Source organism: Arvicola amphibius, chromosome 6 (assembly GCF_903992535.2).
Source record: "Arvicola amphibius chromosome 6, mArvAmp1.2, whole genome shotgun sequence".
In the NCBI taxonomy this organism is placed as follows: Eukaryota; Metazoa; Chordata; class Mammalia; order Rodentia; family Cricetidae; genus Arvicola; species Arvicola amphibius.
Window position 1 is genome coordinate 148,538,603 of NC_052052.2, and position 16,515 is coordinate 148,555,117.

Sequence of the window (16,515 nt, forward strand, 5' to 3'; positions counted from 1 at the left end):
ATCCTCAGGAATACTCATTTGACACCATGAAACTTCCCAAAGGGGTTTGCTGGTGAAGAAACAGCCTTACATTAGCTTCGTTCCCTGTCTTCTTCCTTCAGACCTAGACCTAGCAAGCTTGGAACCGTAGTTCCTGTCACAAGAGCAAGGGGCCCTGAGTCATGGCTGGAGGAAACTGCAGGAAACGGGACCACAGAGGCATCCTGAGGTTCAGAATCTTCTTGCTGCAGGATGCTCTCTTGGGCCAGTTCTTCAGTGAGCGGGCCTGCTCCGAGGCAGATGGAAGGAAAGTGTTAATATCCTGTTGTCCTCACCTCCTTTGTCTCTAGCATTGACCTGGAAGGTCTGTGGATTCATGGGTGACTCTTCAATAAAAGAAAGCAATCGGAAGTGTAGTCAGTTAAATAACATAGAAGTCAAGACAAAAATCAAGAGCCTCCTCCAGTTTTCCTTCTGCAGCGCCTGAGACAAGGATCTTAATGTTGCATGCGGAATGTCTTCCTGCACCAGCTTTGCGACCTCTTTTCATTGTGTTCAATGTTCAAGCCATCTGTCATGAAATTTGCTGTCTCCTATGACCAGGTATTGTCCAAGGCAGTCCCATTCTATGCCGCCATCTCCAGAACTTCCTTAAGCTGCAAAATAGACACTGCGTGCATTTAGCATGAGTTCCCCTCCAGTGACCCTAGCCACCACTTGCTACTCCAGGGACCTGGCATAAGTGAGACCTTGCAGGGTTGTTGGTTTTGTTGGCAGCTTGTTTCAGAACTTGGCATGCGGTCCAGTGGGAGGTGTGGATCAGAATCTCCTTGCCTTTTAGACAAATAGTGTTGTGTGGTTCTGAGGGATGACTTTTCTCTGTCCGAGCATGCCCCTGGGTCAGGGAGCTGTTTCCACCTTTGGGCTCTTCATTCAGGATGTCTGAATGGACTAAACCATGGCTCAGTCCACTTACGTGCAAAGTGCCTTCTCCCACAGAGCTGTGTATCTCTTCGTGCCCATGTCACAGCGGGCTACACAGGAGCAGAAGGGCTATCTTCATGTGCACTCCTCTCTGTGTGCCTGGAGACGCCCGACAGTCAGACAGTTACCCAAGAGGAGGCGACCTGATGTGAGCCTTCTATTTGTGGTATGTCCTTGAATTGTTTGATCAAATAATAAAGGGATGTGAGATTGGGAGAGGCCAGAGGAAAGGGCAGACCAGCGATAGGTGTACAGGGAGGGGCTGTAGACAATGGATGAAGGTCAGGGACTGCTAGAGAGGGAGGTAGATCCGTAAAGATGTTTAGAGTGGGGTGGGGCTTCTCATTAGCGACAATACCCCAAAGTGGAAGAGGAAGCCTGGGAGGGAGCCCATGTGGCCTGAGCATCACAAACTGGAAGGAGAGGGGATGAGTTGGGAGTGGGCAAGGCAAACTTGGGAGGCTTTAAGTCAGAGTGTGCAAGACTGACATTCGGACCAAAACACTATGACACAGCCACTAGGAACGGAGAGTTTGAAGAACAGGGCTGATGCGGGATGGTCGTGAGGGTGGCTTTACTGAAATAAAGGTGCTGCAGTTAGAGCTGGGAAGCAGCGGTGCCCTTGATGTTAAACAGTGTGGCTGGCGATGGGCAAACTGAGGCAGACAGGGAAATAAGACGTGATGAAGATGCCCTCCCCCCCCCCCGTTCTCACGGCAATTTGATGTACCCGTCCAGCATGTGTCATGGGGCTTAGCCCATCTCATACTACATGTACCAACAGTGGCAGGGTGCAACCTGACTGCAGATCCCTTTCCATGGCCCTCAGGAGTAAGCAGTGGCAGCAGGCAGTGCTCAGCTCCGCCAGAACCCCCCCCCCAAAGCTGCTCGGTGTGGGGACCCTGTACTCAACATTCCTCTGCTACTTCCCCAGTTTGCACCATGACTTCATCCATTACTGATGAGAATGAGGTTTTCCTTATTGTGGGACATGAAATAGAAAGAAGTCAGGAACTGCAGAAATAGAAAAAAAAAATCTTGTCTTTACCATATCCCTGTTATCTCTTTTTAGAGGCCATGATAACTTACCCTGAGAATAAATGTGCTTCCCTAAGTTTCCTTACAGGTCTATCAATTTATGTTCATTTATAATTACTTAGATAATTAATTTTACTTAAAGAGACAGTGTCTTAGTTTTGTTAACTTGGCCTGGGTCCCCAGCATTTCTTCCACTCACATAACAAGTCATGCTTTAATAGCCATGGTCTATAAAACACCCCCAAAACAGAAAATTTATGTAGATAGTATATCACAAACAGCCAAGTTTCTTTCTTTCTTGATGTGAAGAAATACTCTGAGAAAACCCAGCGAGTTAGGCTAGAAAGGTTTCCTTTTAGCTCTTAATTGCCAGGCTACAGGTGACCTTTGCCGTGTCGAGGTGGAAGGAACTTACAATAGCTGTGGCGTCACTCCACGGTTAAGACAGAGAGGAAGGAGTGCGTACATGCTCGCCTGTGCTCAGCCTCCCTACGCAGTCCAGGACCCAAATCCACGGAGTAGCTGTCAGCAACTGGAGAAGTCTTCACCCTCACTTCATATAAGAAATCTTCCCGGGGCTGGAGAGATGGCTCAGAGGTTAAGAGCATTGCCTGCTCTTCCAAAGGTCCTGAGTTCGATTCCCAGCAACCACATGGTGGCTCACAACCATCTCTAATGGGGTCTGGTGCCCTCTTCTGGCGTGCAGGCATACACACAGACAGAATATTGTATACATAATAAATAAATAAATAAATAAATAAATAAATATTTTTAAAAAAGAAATCTTCCCATAGACATGCCCACAAGCCCACCTGATCTAGACAATCCCCAGGCTTTCTGAGAATGTGCAATTAAAACAACCTATCTTGGTATGTGTGTGCGTGTGTGTGTGTGTGTGCGTGTGCGTGTGTGTGTGTGTGTGTGTGTGTGTGAGAGTGCATGTATAGGTGTGCACATACATGGTGACCAAAGGGGGATGTGTTTTGCTTTATCCATCTCTACTTTATTCCTCTGGGATGGGCTCTCCCTGAACCTGGAGCTCCCCATTTAAGCTAGGTGCTAGGCAGCAGTGGCCTCACATGCATGCATGACTATGCCCGACTTTTACAGGAGTTCTGGGAGTTTGAACTTTCCCTGACATTCTAGACCTTTTCATTCTTTCTCTGAAGCCTCCCCCCTTTTACCATGTGGCTTCTTATGTCAATCTCTATTGCAAAGACCATGGTTTTCTCTTCCCCATATCCCTTGTGTATTAGGAAACCAGAGGGCATTGGGTCCTTTGGAGCTGGAGTTACAAAGGATTGAGCACCATGTGGGTACTGGAAACTGAATCCAGATCCTCTGCACAAGCATTGAGTGCACTTAAATACTGAGCCTCTTGTATAGCCCTCTGAATTCTTTTATTGAGGAGACTAACAACCTTGAAAAGGGACCCTCAGCTTCCCCGAAGAAAGATTTACAAAATGGGGGCTGACCTTGCAGGAGAGACTTCGAGCACTTACAGGGCAGGGGTCACTCTCGCTGGGCTGTTGAGCAATGCACATTGATACCCTGTTCCCAAAAACTGACTTGTGGGACTTGAATCCCTTTGCCCCTCTTACCAAGGTTGGCACATTGAATAAATCTCCATTGTCTGCTTTTTGTTATTAATTTGGCTCCTTTAATTGGCTTATTGAGGATAGTGGTCAAATCTGGCTTGCTGGGGCACAGGCTGTGCTCCTAAGTCTGGTAACACATACAGTGTTCCCTTCACCTGATGTGGAATGTCCTTCTGTTTGCGTTATTTTTCTTGGTTGATGAATAAAACCGTTTTGGCCAGTGGTTTAGCAGAGTAAAGCCAGGTGGGAAACCTGAACAGAGATATATAGAGAGAGTAGGTAGAGTCAAGGAGATCTCATGTAGTTGCTGAAGGAGAAAAATGCCAGAACATTACCTGTAAGTCACAGCCTCATGGTGGTACTTAGTTTAATAGAAATGGGTTAATTTAAGATGTAAGAATTAGCTAGGACTATGCCAGAGCCTTTGGCCAGACTCTGCAATTAATATAGTCTCTGTGTGATTATTCTGGTCTGGGCAGCTGGGAAATGAAAGCGCAGGCTCTGCTTACATTCACCCCTCCCACGACTCCCATTGCTGTCAAGTCCTGATAGCCCCACATTAGGCCCACCTGTGAAGTCTTGCTCAGCTTGGGCCTCAGGTGGTCACTCTTTACTGAAAGCATCATTCAGCATGACTAAGTGGTTTTGTTTGAGGTGAGCTACACTTCTCCAGTGGAAAGTATTCTGAACAGCTCAGGTCTCTGTGGTCCTGTGAGTCAGGCAATGGCTTGAAGATAGAACAATAAAGATTTATCCCATGTGAACAAGAAAAATGTTGTGGAACGCTGTCCTCTGAGCAATATATGATCTGCTTTTGAAGTGAGTTTGGTCCATTGACGTTCCACTGTGGAGAGGGGTTCATGAGGACCCACCCTTTCTGTGGATAGCTGAAAGTATAACAGTTATGGGAGAAAATAATAGTGGAAGCTATCCAGTGTCCTGTAAGTCACTGTCTAGAATTTCTTTCTTTCTTTCTTTCTTTCTTTTCTGAGGAGTGCTGGAGGGAGGGATGGAGTGGAGTCGTGAGGGCGGAGGGAGGAGGAAGCAAAGCAATACAAGAAGATCCTTACGCCTTCACGTCATCCTTCCTCCTTCCCTCCTCTCGCTCCTCCCTCTCTTTCTTTCTTCTTGCCTATTTCCTTTCTTTCTTTCTTTCTTTTTGCTGTTAAGAGACGATATGACCACTGCAACCGTTATAAAAGAAAACATTTAATTGAGGGGTCTTGCTTACGGTTTCAGAGCTTCCATCCATTATCATCATAACAGGGAGCATGGTGGCATAGTGGCAGAGGTGGTGCTGGAACTGAGAATGCTACATCTTGCAGGCAACAGGAAGTTGACTGAACAGCCACACTGAGGGAAGCTTGAGTAAAAGAGACCTCAAAGCCTGCTCCACAGTAACACATTTCCTCCAACAAGGCCACCCTCCTTTTGGAGGCATCTTCTTCCAAACAACCAGAGTCATCACCCTTCCCCATGTTTTTGTAAGTAATTCCAATTAAACTCGTTGCATCTCCGAACAAGATTTGAACAGAGGCTCACAGAGGACCCAGAAAGCACAAGGTTACACATACGACATTCTGCCAAGGTGTCCCATAAAAACAAGTCTAATGGGTGAAATAAACACGAGAAGTCTCTGACCCTCTGACCATGCCCTTTAAAGAGAAGTAGGTGAGGAGACCTAAATGGCCCAACTGGTGTCGCCCAGCAACAGGGGAGTGAAGGAAGGAGGATTACAAGTTCAAGTTTATTCAAGGCTTCATAGCAAGAGTCCCTGTCTCAGAAGAGAAAAAGGAAGTAGCTTAATGAGAGTTAGGTTTCCCCAGTTCATTTGAAGTTGGAAAACCAAAGTTCTAATATTGCCCACTACAAACAACTTGTGCTTGGCACTGGGTCCTTTCCATGACTTCATTTTTCTGTCACTTCACAGCTGTGCATCTGAAGAGTACCCTGTCCATCAACCAATCCCATGTTCCCTCCTGATACCAATCCACCCCAACGGATCTTTTCTAAGTCATCTGCAACTCCCCAAAGCATAAGCAGCTGACACTGTCCAAAATATCTCCCAGTAATCAAAGGCACCGCACCCATCAGCTTTCTAGCATACTGGGAATCACCCTCCCTCACTGCCTCTGGGCTCCTAAAGATACAGCTACACAGGCTGAGCACAAATGCTCCTAACCCTAGGAGCACTCCTAACCTCGGGTGCACTCCTAAACCCAGGAGCACTCCTAATCCCAGGAGCATTCCTCACCCCAGGAGCACTCCTAACCCTAGGAGCACTCCTAACCCCAGGAGAGCACTCCTAACCCCAGGAGAGCACTCCTAACCTCGGGTGCACTCCTAAACCCAGGAGCACTCCTAATCCCAGGAGCATTCCTCACCCCAGGAGCACTCCTAACCCCAGGAGCACTCCTAACCCCAGGAGAGCACTCCTAACCCCAGGAGAGCACTCCTAACCCCAGGAGAGCACTCCTAACCCCAGGAGAGCACTCCTAACCTCGGGTGCACTCCTAAACCCAGTTGCACTCCTAATCCCAGGAGCATTCCTCACCCCAGGAGCACTCCTAAACCCAGGAGTACTCCTAAACCCAGGAGTACTCCTAACCCCAGGAGAGCACTCCTAACCCCAGGAGAGCACTCCTAACCCCAGGAGAGCACTCCTAACCCCAGGAGAGCACTCCTAACCCCAGGAGAGCACTCCTAACCCCAGGAGAGCACTCCTAACCCCAGGCACACTCCCCACAGGCATCTGTAACTGTTTGCTGCCTTGAAGCCAAAACCCATTCATTCACCCTTCCATCTTCTAAAACCTCAGGCTTGACATGCCCTGGAGTCACTCCGGGTTGTGGGGAAGACAGCCTTTATGTTAAAACATGAAGAGATTAAAAACTCAGAGTTCTTCCTGCACAATTAGTGAGCCCTTGAGGAGACCAGTTAAGATGTGACTTCTTTTAAAAATCTCGATTAAGTTTTGAAGTACCTGAATTGAGTCTTTGAGTTCAGTTTCAGTGAGAGCAGCAAGCAATTTTATCAATAGAGACATCTTTCCAGCCCCTCATTATCTTTAAGTTGAACAAAAAAGAGGTGTGACTGAGGCCAAGAGCATTAACTAGGAGAGCAGAGGCTGGGGAGATTGCCTGCCGCCCAGCTGTGGAGACCTGAGTTTGAGCCCCAGCACACATCTAAAGGCTGGTGGTGTGCGTTTGTCCTGGGGAGGTGTAGGCACGTAGATTCCAGCAGCTCACTAGGAAGCCAGCCTAGCCCAAACAGGGATCCCCAGCCTTCAGTGAGACCCTGGCTCAAGAAGCAAGACGGGTGGGTACTGAGGACTGACATTTGAGGTTGACTTCTGGCCTCTCCATGCACAAGCACGCACGTGCATGCGCACTAACATGCACTGTCATGCACAGGCATACATGCAAATGTGCACACATATACAAAAGTGTATGTGTGTGAGAGAGGGGGGGCAGGGAGGAAGGGAGGGAGAGAGAGTGAGCAGCAAGGAATAGCAAGTGAAAATGCACCCCCTACAACCCACTGGCATGCATGTAGACGCTCATTTGCACAAATGACGTCATTTCTCTGAGCACTTGTGTGACAGAGGAAGTCAAGGACAGTTTTGGATGAGACAACCGACCTTGAGGACTGTGAGGTCCTCTTTGCTTATTACTCATCAGTTCATACATCAGGTTGACAGGCACCTGAGCTGGCTCCACTTCCTGGCTATTGTGAGTAGGTCAGCAATAGAGATGAGATGTGGACGCATCTCTGTGGCAGAATATAAAGGCCTCTGAGGACATGCCCGGGAGGGGTACAGCTAGCTGGCTAATGCCAGAGTACTACTGTTAATTTTTGAGGCACACTCCACATGAATTTCCATCACGACTGCATTAATTTATACTTTGCCAGCAGAGGATAAGGATTCCTCTTTTCCACAGTCTCCCCAGCATTGTTGGCATTTGTTTCTGATGACAGCCATTCTGACTGGGTGAGATAGAATCTTAGTGTAGTTCTGATTTTCATATCTCCAATGACTATACAGTAAAGGGTACTTACTTTTAAAAATACACACACACACACACACACATATATATACACATACATAATGTGGGATTCCCCTCTGTATGCTGTGAATATGTTTTATTACTGTTGGTTATTAAAGAAGTTGTTTGGGCCTGTGGCAGGACGAATAGAATTAAGTGGGAAAACTGAATTAAATGCAGAGAGAAAGAAGGTGGAATCAGGCAGATGCCAGTCAGCCACCGAGGAAACAAGACATATAGATAATGGGGTAATGTCATGTTCACATGGCAATACATAGACTAATAGAAATGGGTTAATTTAAGATGTAAGAGCTAGCTAGAAAGACACCTGAGCTGTTCACACACACATATTATATAATATATAATTATATATTGTATTCTGTGGCTGCTCCTTCACTCTGATAATCATTTCCTTTGCTATATATAAGCTTTTTTTTCATCCAGTCCTACTTACCAATTCTTATGATTATTTCCTGAATTATTAGAGCCTTTTTATTACTTATTTAAAAATTTATTTGGTGTGCGCACACACACACACATGAGTGCAGACACCTACAGAGGCCAGAAGAGGGCACCAGATCTCCCATAGCTGGAATTACAGGCAGTTGTGAACTGCCAGCATGATGTTGGGAACTGAAGTTGGGTCCTCTGAAGGAACAGCAAGTGCTTTTAACTCCTGAACATCTCTCCAGCCCCTTTGAGTCCTCTTAGAAAAGCCTTGCCCGTGTCAGCATCTTGAAGTGACTTGGGATATATCATTCATGGCCCAATTCACTTTCTTGAACATAAATATCCTCTTTTACCTTTTCCTTCTGTTTTCCTCTTTGAAACATAACCCAGACACCCAGTGAATCAAACTACAGCTGCTGTCATTGGAGGAAAATATCTTCCCTTACATATTGGCCATCCAATATGTCTAGCCCTTGGGTCTGGCTACACCCAGCTTGGGCTGGGTCAGTGGTGACTCCATTCATCCCCTTCAGGACCACAGAGTCTTGGAGATACTCTAGGTGAGTCATTGGAACAGTTTCCACCAGGCAGCAGCTCGGGGTTATTTTTAGATTTTTAGTAGCCACACCTTGACTTAAGCAGCTTTGAAATGAGAATGAAGTAGGCAGCAGAGAGCTGTCTGCTGTAAGGTCAGGGTTTTCTCTTCTAGGATGAAATAGACTGTGGGGTGTATGAGACTGGGTGCAGACGTCTGAAAGTAGCCCTGATACTGACAGTCAACTCTAGGCTGGATTAGAAGAGACCGTGTTTACCAGCCACTGTCTTCCCTCCTTCCTGAAACACAGAAAGCTTGCTTTACTGCAAATAATAATAATAATAATAATAATAATAATAATAATCTAGTTACATAAAATCCATATTCTCTCTCTTTCCCTCTCTTTGTCCCTCCCTCCCTCTCTCCCTCCCTCCCTTTCTCCCTCCTTCCCTTCCCCCTCCCTCTCTCTCCATCTCTGTTACACTAGGAACGGAACCCCAGGCTCAAGGCATCAAGCACGCTAGTTGAGCATTAGGCCTTGGCTTCCATCACAGCTGGTTCTGGTTGTGGCTCAGTGCTGGCTACAGAAGTGTAAGCAGCAGGAATAAGTGCTTCGGATGCACTTTAGATGAGAGCCACACAGCTCATTTTTCTGTGATCTTTGACCTTCTCCCTGTGGAATGCACCCACGATGACTGGGCACCAGCCGTCACCCTAAACCGTGAGGTTGCTTCCTTGGAAGCGGTTCACTAAGGATGCTGGAACAGAGCTTCTGAAGCAGCCCAGGACTGCCTTCTTAGGACTTGTTTATGTGAGATAAAAATATTCCCTACCTTCTTTAATCTGCTGTCATGGCACTTCTGTTTGAACTGGGTGACTCTAATCCTAGCCGATTCACACCACTTTGCTCAAATACAAGAAATATCATATTCTTGCCCTTATAACAACCAACAATACATTTTGAGTCTCACCAAACTGGTAAGAAATCCAGTCTCATTTCATGTGAGGGTACTGATGGTAATTTCTCGGCTTCACACTGTGCTGAGGATGTGTGGTCAATGTTTCTCTGTTACTGTAACAAAATACCAACATGACAGGCTTCTGGGGAGAAAAGGTTATGCTGAGCTCACATTTGGCAGGGCCAGTCCACCAGCACAAGGCAGAGAGCCCTGAAACCTAAGGAGCAAGAAGAGAAAGACTAGATGGGTGGGGGTCCCACAATCCCCAGCAGGGCCAAACCCTCAGTGATTCAATATCTCTTGGCAGGTCTACCTCCTAAAGGCCCTGTTGTATAGTACTTCCTGCGGGAGAGATGTGCTCTCCTCAGGAGCTGAGTGAGATCTCTCTCACAGGAGCACAGATGACTCAAAGGCAGCTGCATCACTGGGAAGCCCACCCCAGCATGGCTGACAAATTACAAATGTAGCATGTCCGGATCTCTGCACAACTTCCAGACAGTCTCCCCCAGCAGCGGCTTACTGCAGCTACACAGCTGGGGAGGAACCTTGGGATTCTTGTATCTTTCTGCATTCCCAGCCTCGGGAAGTGTATTTACTTCATGGGTCTCATGGTCCTCCTCACCAGCCTCCTTGGGATGTTTCCATTCAGAGGAAATACTGTACGACCCACCCACTGCAGCTTCGGGTTCCTTTTGTTACATGGACCTTTTGGGAACTGTGAGATCCAAACTTCTGTCTTGGGGCCTGTGGTGTTTTTACAACGAATGGTAGTAAAGATGTATACTCACAGGAAGGGAGCCAACTGGAGTGCCAGGCTTCACATGGGCACCATGATCTTCGTCCATACATTACTTTGTCCACACCGGGTCCTTTGGGCTCCAGCCCTTTTATCTATCTATCCTGACTCAGGAGTGGTTCTCTTTGCCAGAGCCCCAACAGTCCCTGTCTCCATGCCCCCTACTTCTCCTGCCCACCTACCCTACCAACTTTTAGTTTGAGGGCAGAGGGAGACAGAATAAGGAGTACTCAATTGGCCAGAGCATCTGACTCTGCCCTTCCCCCACATCTCCAAAGGCCAACAAAGGCATAGATGAGTGGTTCTCAACCTGTGGGTCAAGACCCCTCTGGGTCGGCATATCATATATCCTGTGTATGCACTACTATTCATAGCAGTAACAAGATTACAGTTCTGGAGTAACGATGAAAATTATTCTGTTTGGGGGTCACCACACAACTCGAGGGACTGTATCAAAGGGTTGCAGCATTAGGAAGGTTGAGAACCAGTGACCTAGATGAATAGCAAGGTAGGAACACAGATGAGGCTCTCAGTGTTGACAAGGATTATCCCTCCCAGAGAGATATTTAATAGTTTTTAGAGGTTAAAACGAGAAACCCTTTACTTAGGACCTTACTGAAACCTCTAGCTTTTGCTCAAAGAGCAGGTAACCAAAAACATTCCATAGCTTATGTAGTGATTTGAAAGAAAATGGACTCCAAAGGGAACGGCACTATTAGGAAATGTGGCTTTGTTGGACTGGATGAATCTATTTTCTCTATCGTATCTTCAACGCCTGAGATTCTTTCTCCCATCTTGTATTCTGTTGGTGATGCCTGTATCTGTAGTTCCTGTTGCCTTCCCCAGATTTTCCATTTCCAGAATTCCCTCAGTTTGTGTTTTCTTTATTGTTTCTGTTTCAATTTTCAAATCTTAAACTGTTTCCTTCACCTGTTTGATTTTTTTTCTTGGCTTACTTAAGGGATTTATTGATTTCTTGTGTTTTTTTCTTTGGCTTTCCTCAATTTCCTTAAGGGAATTTTTTATTTCCTCTTTAAAGGCCTCTATTATCTTCATAAAGTTATTCTGTGTTTCAGCTGCATTGGAATGTTCAAGTCTTGCTGCTGTAGGATTACTGGGTTCTGGTGGTGTCATGTTGCTCTTTCGGTCACAGAATATATTCTTCCACTGGTGTTTACTGAGCTGTTCCTCCAACTGGTGTGGGTTATGCCTATGCCTGTTCTTTCAACTAGTGTGGTTTGCATCTGTCCTATGTAGTCTGCTGTGGTTGCCAGGGAGGGCCAGCCATGGAGAGGATGCTCAAGAGCATGGGGTTGGGCAGCAGAGTGGGTTTTGGAGGAACAGAGTCAAGTGTGTGGCAGGGGTGGTGGTGGAACCTGGAAGCTGGTGGGGACTCGGGACTGTGGATTAGAAAAGCAGCTGAGCAGAGTAAGTGCTGCTGCATGGGCCTTCCTGGTAGGAGCACAGAAGACAGTGGCGGTGGGAGGGGTTAGGTCGGTGGTTCCAAGGTTTCAGAGGAGAATTTGAATATGTGGCCTAGAGAGCCTTCTTATGATGTGTTGGTGAAGAATGTGGTTGCTATTTGCCCTTGTCACTAGAGTCTGCCTGCAGCTAACATGAAGAGTTTGGATTAATTATGTTGGCAGAGGAAATCTCAAAACAGCCTAATATAGATTCTGTTGTGTGGTTATTAATGGCAACTCTAATGAAGATTTATAATGCAAAGGAGCAAGAAAATGTAAAATTGGAGGAGAAAAGGAGCACCAGGAAGTGGAATGGAGCTAAGTCCTGTCCTGTGTTCAAGGAGATAACATACTAGAATGAAAGGAGTGGAGACCTCAGGGCAAGATCCCACCCAGCTAAATTTCCAACTTGTCAAAAGGAATTAAGAAATACTTAGAGCTGGGTGTGGTGGTGAACAACTTTAATCCCAGCACTCTGGAGGCAGATGCCCGCTAATCTCTGAGTTTGAGACCAACTTGGTCTGCTAAGCAAGCTCCAGAACAGCCAAGCTTAGGCAGTAAAGAAAATCATGGAAAACAGAAAGCTGGTGAAGAAAGCTGATCTAACTAAATGAGGGGTTCATGTTCGAGACCCAGCAAGCAGCAGAACTTGTCAGTTTCAGTCACGTGGTTCTGGCTTTAGAGTCAAGGACAAAGGAAAGGGGCTGTGGAATATTCTCTTCCATGAATAAGGAAAGCGGCTGAGGCCAGGCATGTGTCAGAGAAGTCCCTGAATGGAGGCCCAGAAGGGCCATTGTGTGAAGCTGTGAAGAAGGTGAAGCCTGGATTGCCTTGGAGACCCCAGGATATTAGAGATCTCAGAGTCACGGGGTACCTGCTGAGGAGAGCTGCTAACGGAGTGTAACCAGCCCAAGAGGGAAGAAGTGTGTTACAGTCAGTCAACAAAGCTGAAAGGAGTTGGAGATCTGAAGAGCGTTTTGACATCAGAGGTGGAGATGCAGAGTTTGGAGTTTTCCCAGATGGCCTTTGGTCTTGCTTTGGGCCAGTGTTTCCTAACTATGCTCCTTTTCCTATGTTTTAGAATGGTAATGTGCATTCTGTGCCATTATATATTGAAAGTATGTGATCTGGTTTTTGATTTTGATTTTGCAGGGGATTACAGTTAAGAGATTGCATGACTCTCAGAAGAGACTTTGAACTTTGGACTCTTAGACATTGATGAGACTGTGACAGACTGTGGAGACATTTGAAGTTGGCCTCAGGCAGTTTTGCATTAGGATGCAGCTACAACACTATGGGGACCACGGAGTGGAATGTGGTGGTCTGAAAGAAAATGGACCCCAAAGGGAGTGGCACTATCAGGAAGTGTTTCTCAGTTTGCTTCCTGTTGCCTTTGGATTAAGATATAGAATTCTCCAGCGCCGTATCTGCTGGCACGCTGCCATACTCCCAGCTGCCATGCTCCCTGCCATGATGTTAATGGACTGAACCTCTAAAACTGTTAGCTGCCTCCTCAATTAAATGTTTCTTTTGTAAGAGTTGCTGTGGTCATGATGTTTCTTCACAGCAATACCTACGTAAGACGGCTTACATGGGGTTAGACATACTCACATTCTTGTTTACAGGACATGGGTATCCATGGTCCCTTATCAAGGTTGGTGAGAAGATATCTGCTTTTTCAGAAAAAAGAGGAAGGGGCAAGCAGGTTCACAAAAGCAGAAGTCTCACAAAAGCTAAGCAGTTCAGCTTAGCTCTCGTCTTAGAGTAGAGGCAGCGTTCCCTTTTCTGTTTTCTTATTCCTGTGTAACCTAGGATTTCCTAAATAAGTGCTTGTTAATACATTTATTCTATTCATCTTTTATTAAAACCTTGTTAATATCTTTTCCTTATCAATTGCCCTCTTTGCGAACATTACCGATTGTCGTCTCAATATCTGATTACACCTGCCCTGTTCCTACGGGCACGGAATGCTTACAGAAGTTCACAGCTTGGAGAATTAAGAGCTAAAACAAAGGCAGATGGAAGGGCGAAGAAGAAAGTCAAGGGAACTGAAAACAGGCTCTCCAGTGTCCGCGGTATTGGTCTTCAAGAAAGCACAGTGATGGCCTGCCTTCCACACCCGACAAAGTTAAAGACCGTGTCATTTTCCCTGTGTCCCAGTTAGACGACAAAACAGACACAGGTGTCACTGAAGCGAACTCTTATCTCGTGCAGTCTAAAGTCCAGGACTGGAAGGTGTTGGCAGCGAGTTAGTACTTCCAAAATTCTCACGTGTATACACATGTTCCTACACACACACACACACACACACACACACACACGTGCATGAAGAGGCCAGAGGTTAATGTCAGGAGTCCTCCTCAGTCACTTTACACCTTAGTTTTTGAGACAGGGCTTCTCCCTGAACCTAAAGCTCACAAATTTGCTAGGCCAGGTGGCCAGTTAATCGGCCTGTCTCCCCTTCCCTGGCGCTGGAATCACAGGTGAGCCCTATCATGTGAGCTTTTCCCGTGGGTAATGGAGCTCAAACTCCTGTCCTCAATTTGCATAGCAAACGCTTGACTAATTTAGCCCCCTCTGCACCCCAGCCCTTGTGGAATTCTATTACTAGCTTTTAAGTTCATGCTGAGAAAGATATTTCACTCCCCGAAGACTTCATTATTTTATTTTTGAGACAGGGCCTCACCAAGGTAGCCCAGGCTGACCTGGAATTCTCTAATCCTCCCGCCCTTGGCTTCTGTGTGTTGGGATCATACGTACATGCCACTTAGCCCGGCCCCATTTCTCATGACTGTAATGAGCTTAGCAAGTTTCTATTGGCAACCCCACCTCTGTTTTTCCATCTGCGGCACGAGAGGCCATCCGCGTTAACACGAGAGATGAGAGGCCAGTCGTGTTAGCGTGAACGACTTAATGTGTGAGGTGCTTGGGAGAGGAGGCCACAAAGCTGCCTTTGTTGTCGCTGTTGAGATAATGGAGACTGAGCCTGGGGGCTCTGGGTGTGTATGAACCCAGAGAGGTCACGTTCTGACAGGCTCACCCACCCAAACTCTCTGCCAGCCGCTTGTGTCTACTCTGGGAGCGGGTTGTGGAGTTCAGGCCTGTTTGGGTTCTCAGGTCTAATGATGGTCTCCCAGTTGTGGCTGTTGTTGAACTTGGAGCCTGCTTTGGGCGTTCACCATCTGATGAACTGGTTCATCTGCTCACTCTCCCACCCGGAGAGCAGGAACCAAGGTGGGAACACAAAACATCAATTGCTTGTTCCAGGAAAATGCCCTGAGGCCTTAGCGTGGCTACTGGTGAGAAAGCCTCTGGAGGTCCCAAGTTAGCTGTGCCATCTTCTCATGCCCCTCCTGGACAAATGAGCATCTTTACTCAAGAAAGGGTAATGGATGGAGCCCTTGCACCCACATGGACAGCAGGAGCAAGATAACAACTCAGACATGCTCTTCTAGTAAGAGCCCCTGAAGGCCAAGTGTGTTTGGACCCTTACCACTCCCAAGTGGCAGAGACAGGACAACAATTGGTGAAGTTCCTGGAACTGTCATGAGGGCTACTCTCTCTCCCTCCCCGACAACATCTCTGTGTGTTTCTTTCCATAGGGCGCTGGCCACGGCAATGTGTCTGGAAGCCACCTTCAGGAGCCTGCGCAACTACCTGTTATCTTGACCTAAAAGAATATGATTAGGGCTGAGGCTAAGGCTAGGTGGGCAGACTGCTTGCTTAGAAGCCCAAAGCCCTGGGTTTGATCCTAGCACCACATGCGGCAGGCATGACTGGGCATGCCTGCAATCCTAACACTTGGAATGTGGGGGCAGGTGGGTCAGGGCTGTAGTCATTCAAGTTTGAGGCACAGGAACTACCAGATACCCTGTCTCCAGCATTAAAGAAGAGCATCTTCTAGGGAGTTCTTTGTGGCCTGGGAACGTGGAGAGAATTCCGAGCCCAGATTGTCCCCGTTCATCTGCGTACTTTGCTGGACCCCTCGGGGACAGAGACGTGGATTTCCTTGGTGAAGATGGTGGGAAAGAGAGCCAGGGGTCACTGGAGGGAAGGGGCAAGGTCATCAGTCACCTTGAGTGTCAGGGTGTACAAGAGCACAGAGAGGAGAAAGGGAATATGTGAGGAGGTGGGGGGGTGGGCAACAAAAGTCTTTTTTTGCCCAAAGTGGGTCCCCAATTCTCAGTCTGAGGGTTGGGGCCAGGTCAAGCCCTGTGTATAACAGATGGGAGTGTAGAAAACTCGGCCCCTCCCCACTGTCCCACAGGAACAGTGGGACATGTTAGCTCATGGGTAGCCACGGTGGGTAGACAGATGCTCAGCTCCCAAGGGCAAGGGGATGGGTTTACTACTACTGTGACAAATCACCACGACTAAGACAGTTCACAAAAGAACGGGTTCAGTTGGGTTTCTGGTTCCAGAGGTATAGAGTCTTCCAGCACGGTGGCAGAGTGAAGGGATGGTGGCAGGGACCTGGAGCGGCACCTGAGAGCTCTCAACTCCATCTGCAGTCAGGAGGAGAGAGAAACCGAAAGGCCACAAGCGTTTCTTAACTTTAAAACCTGCCACCAGCGACACACCTCTTCCAACAAGGCCATGCCTCTAACCCTCCCCAAATAGTTTCAACAACGGGGGGGGGGGGGATCAAATCGTTGAACAAACAAGCC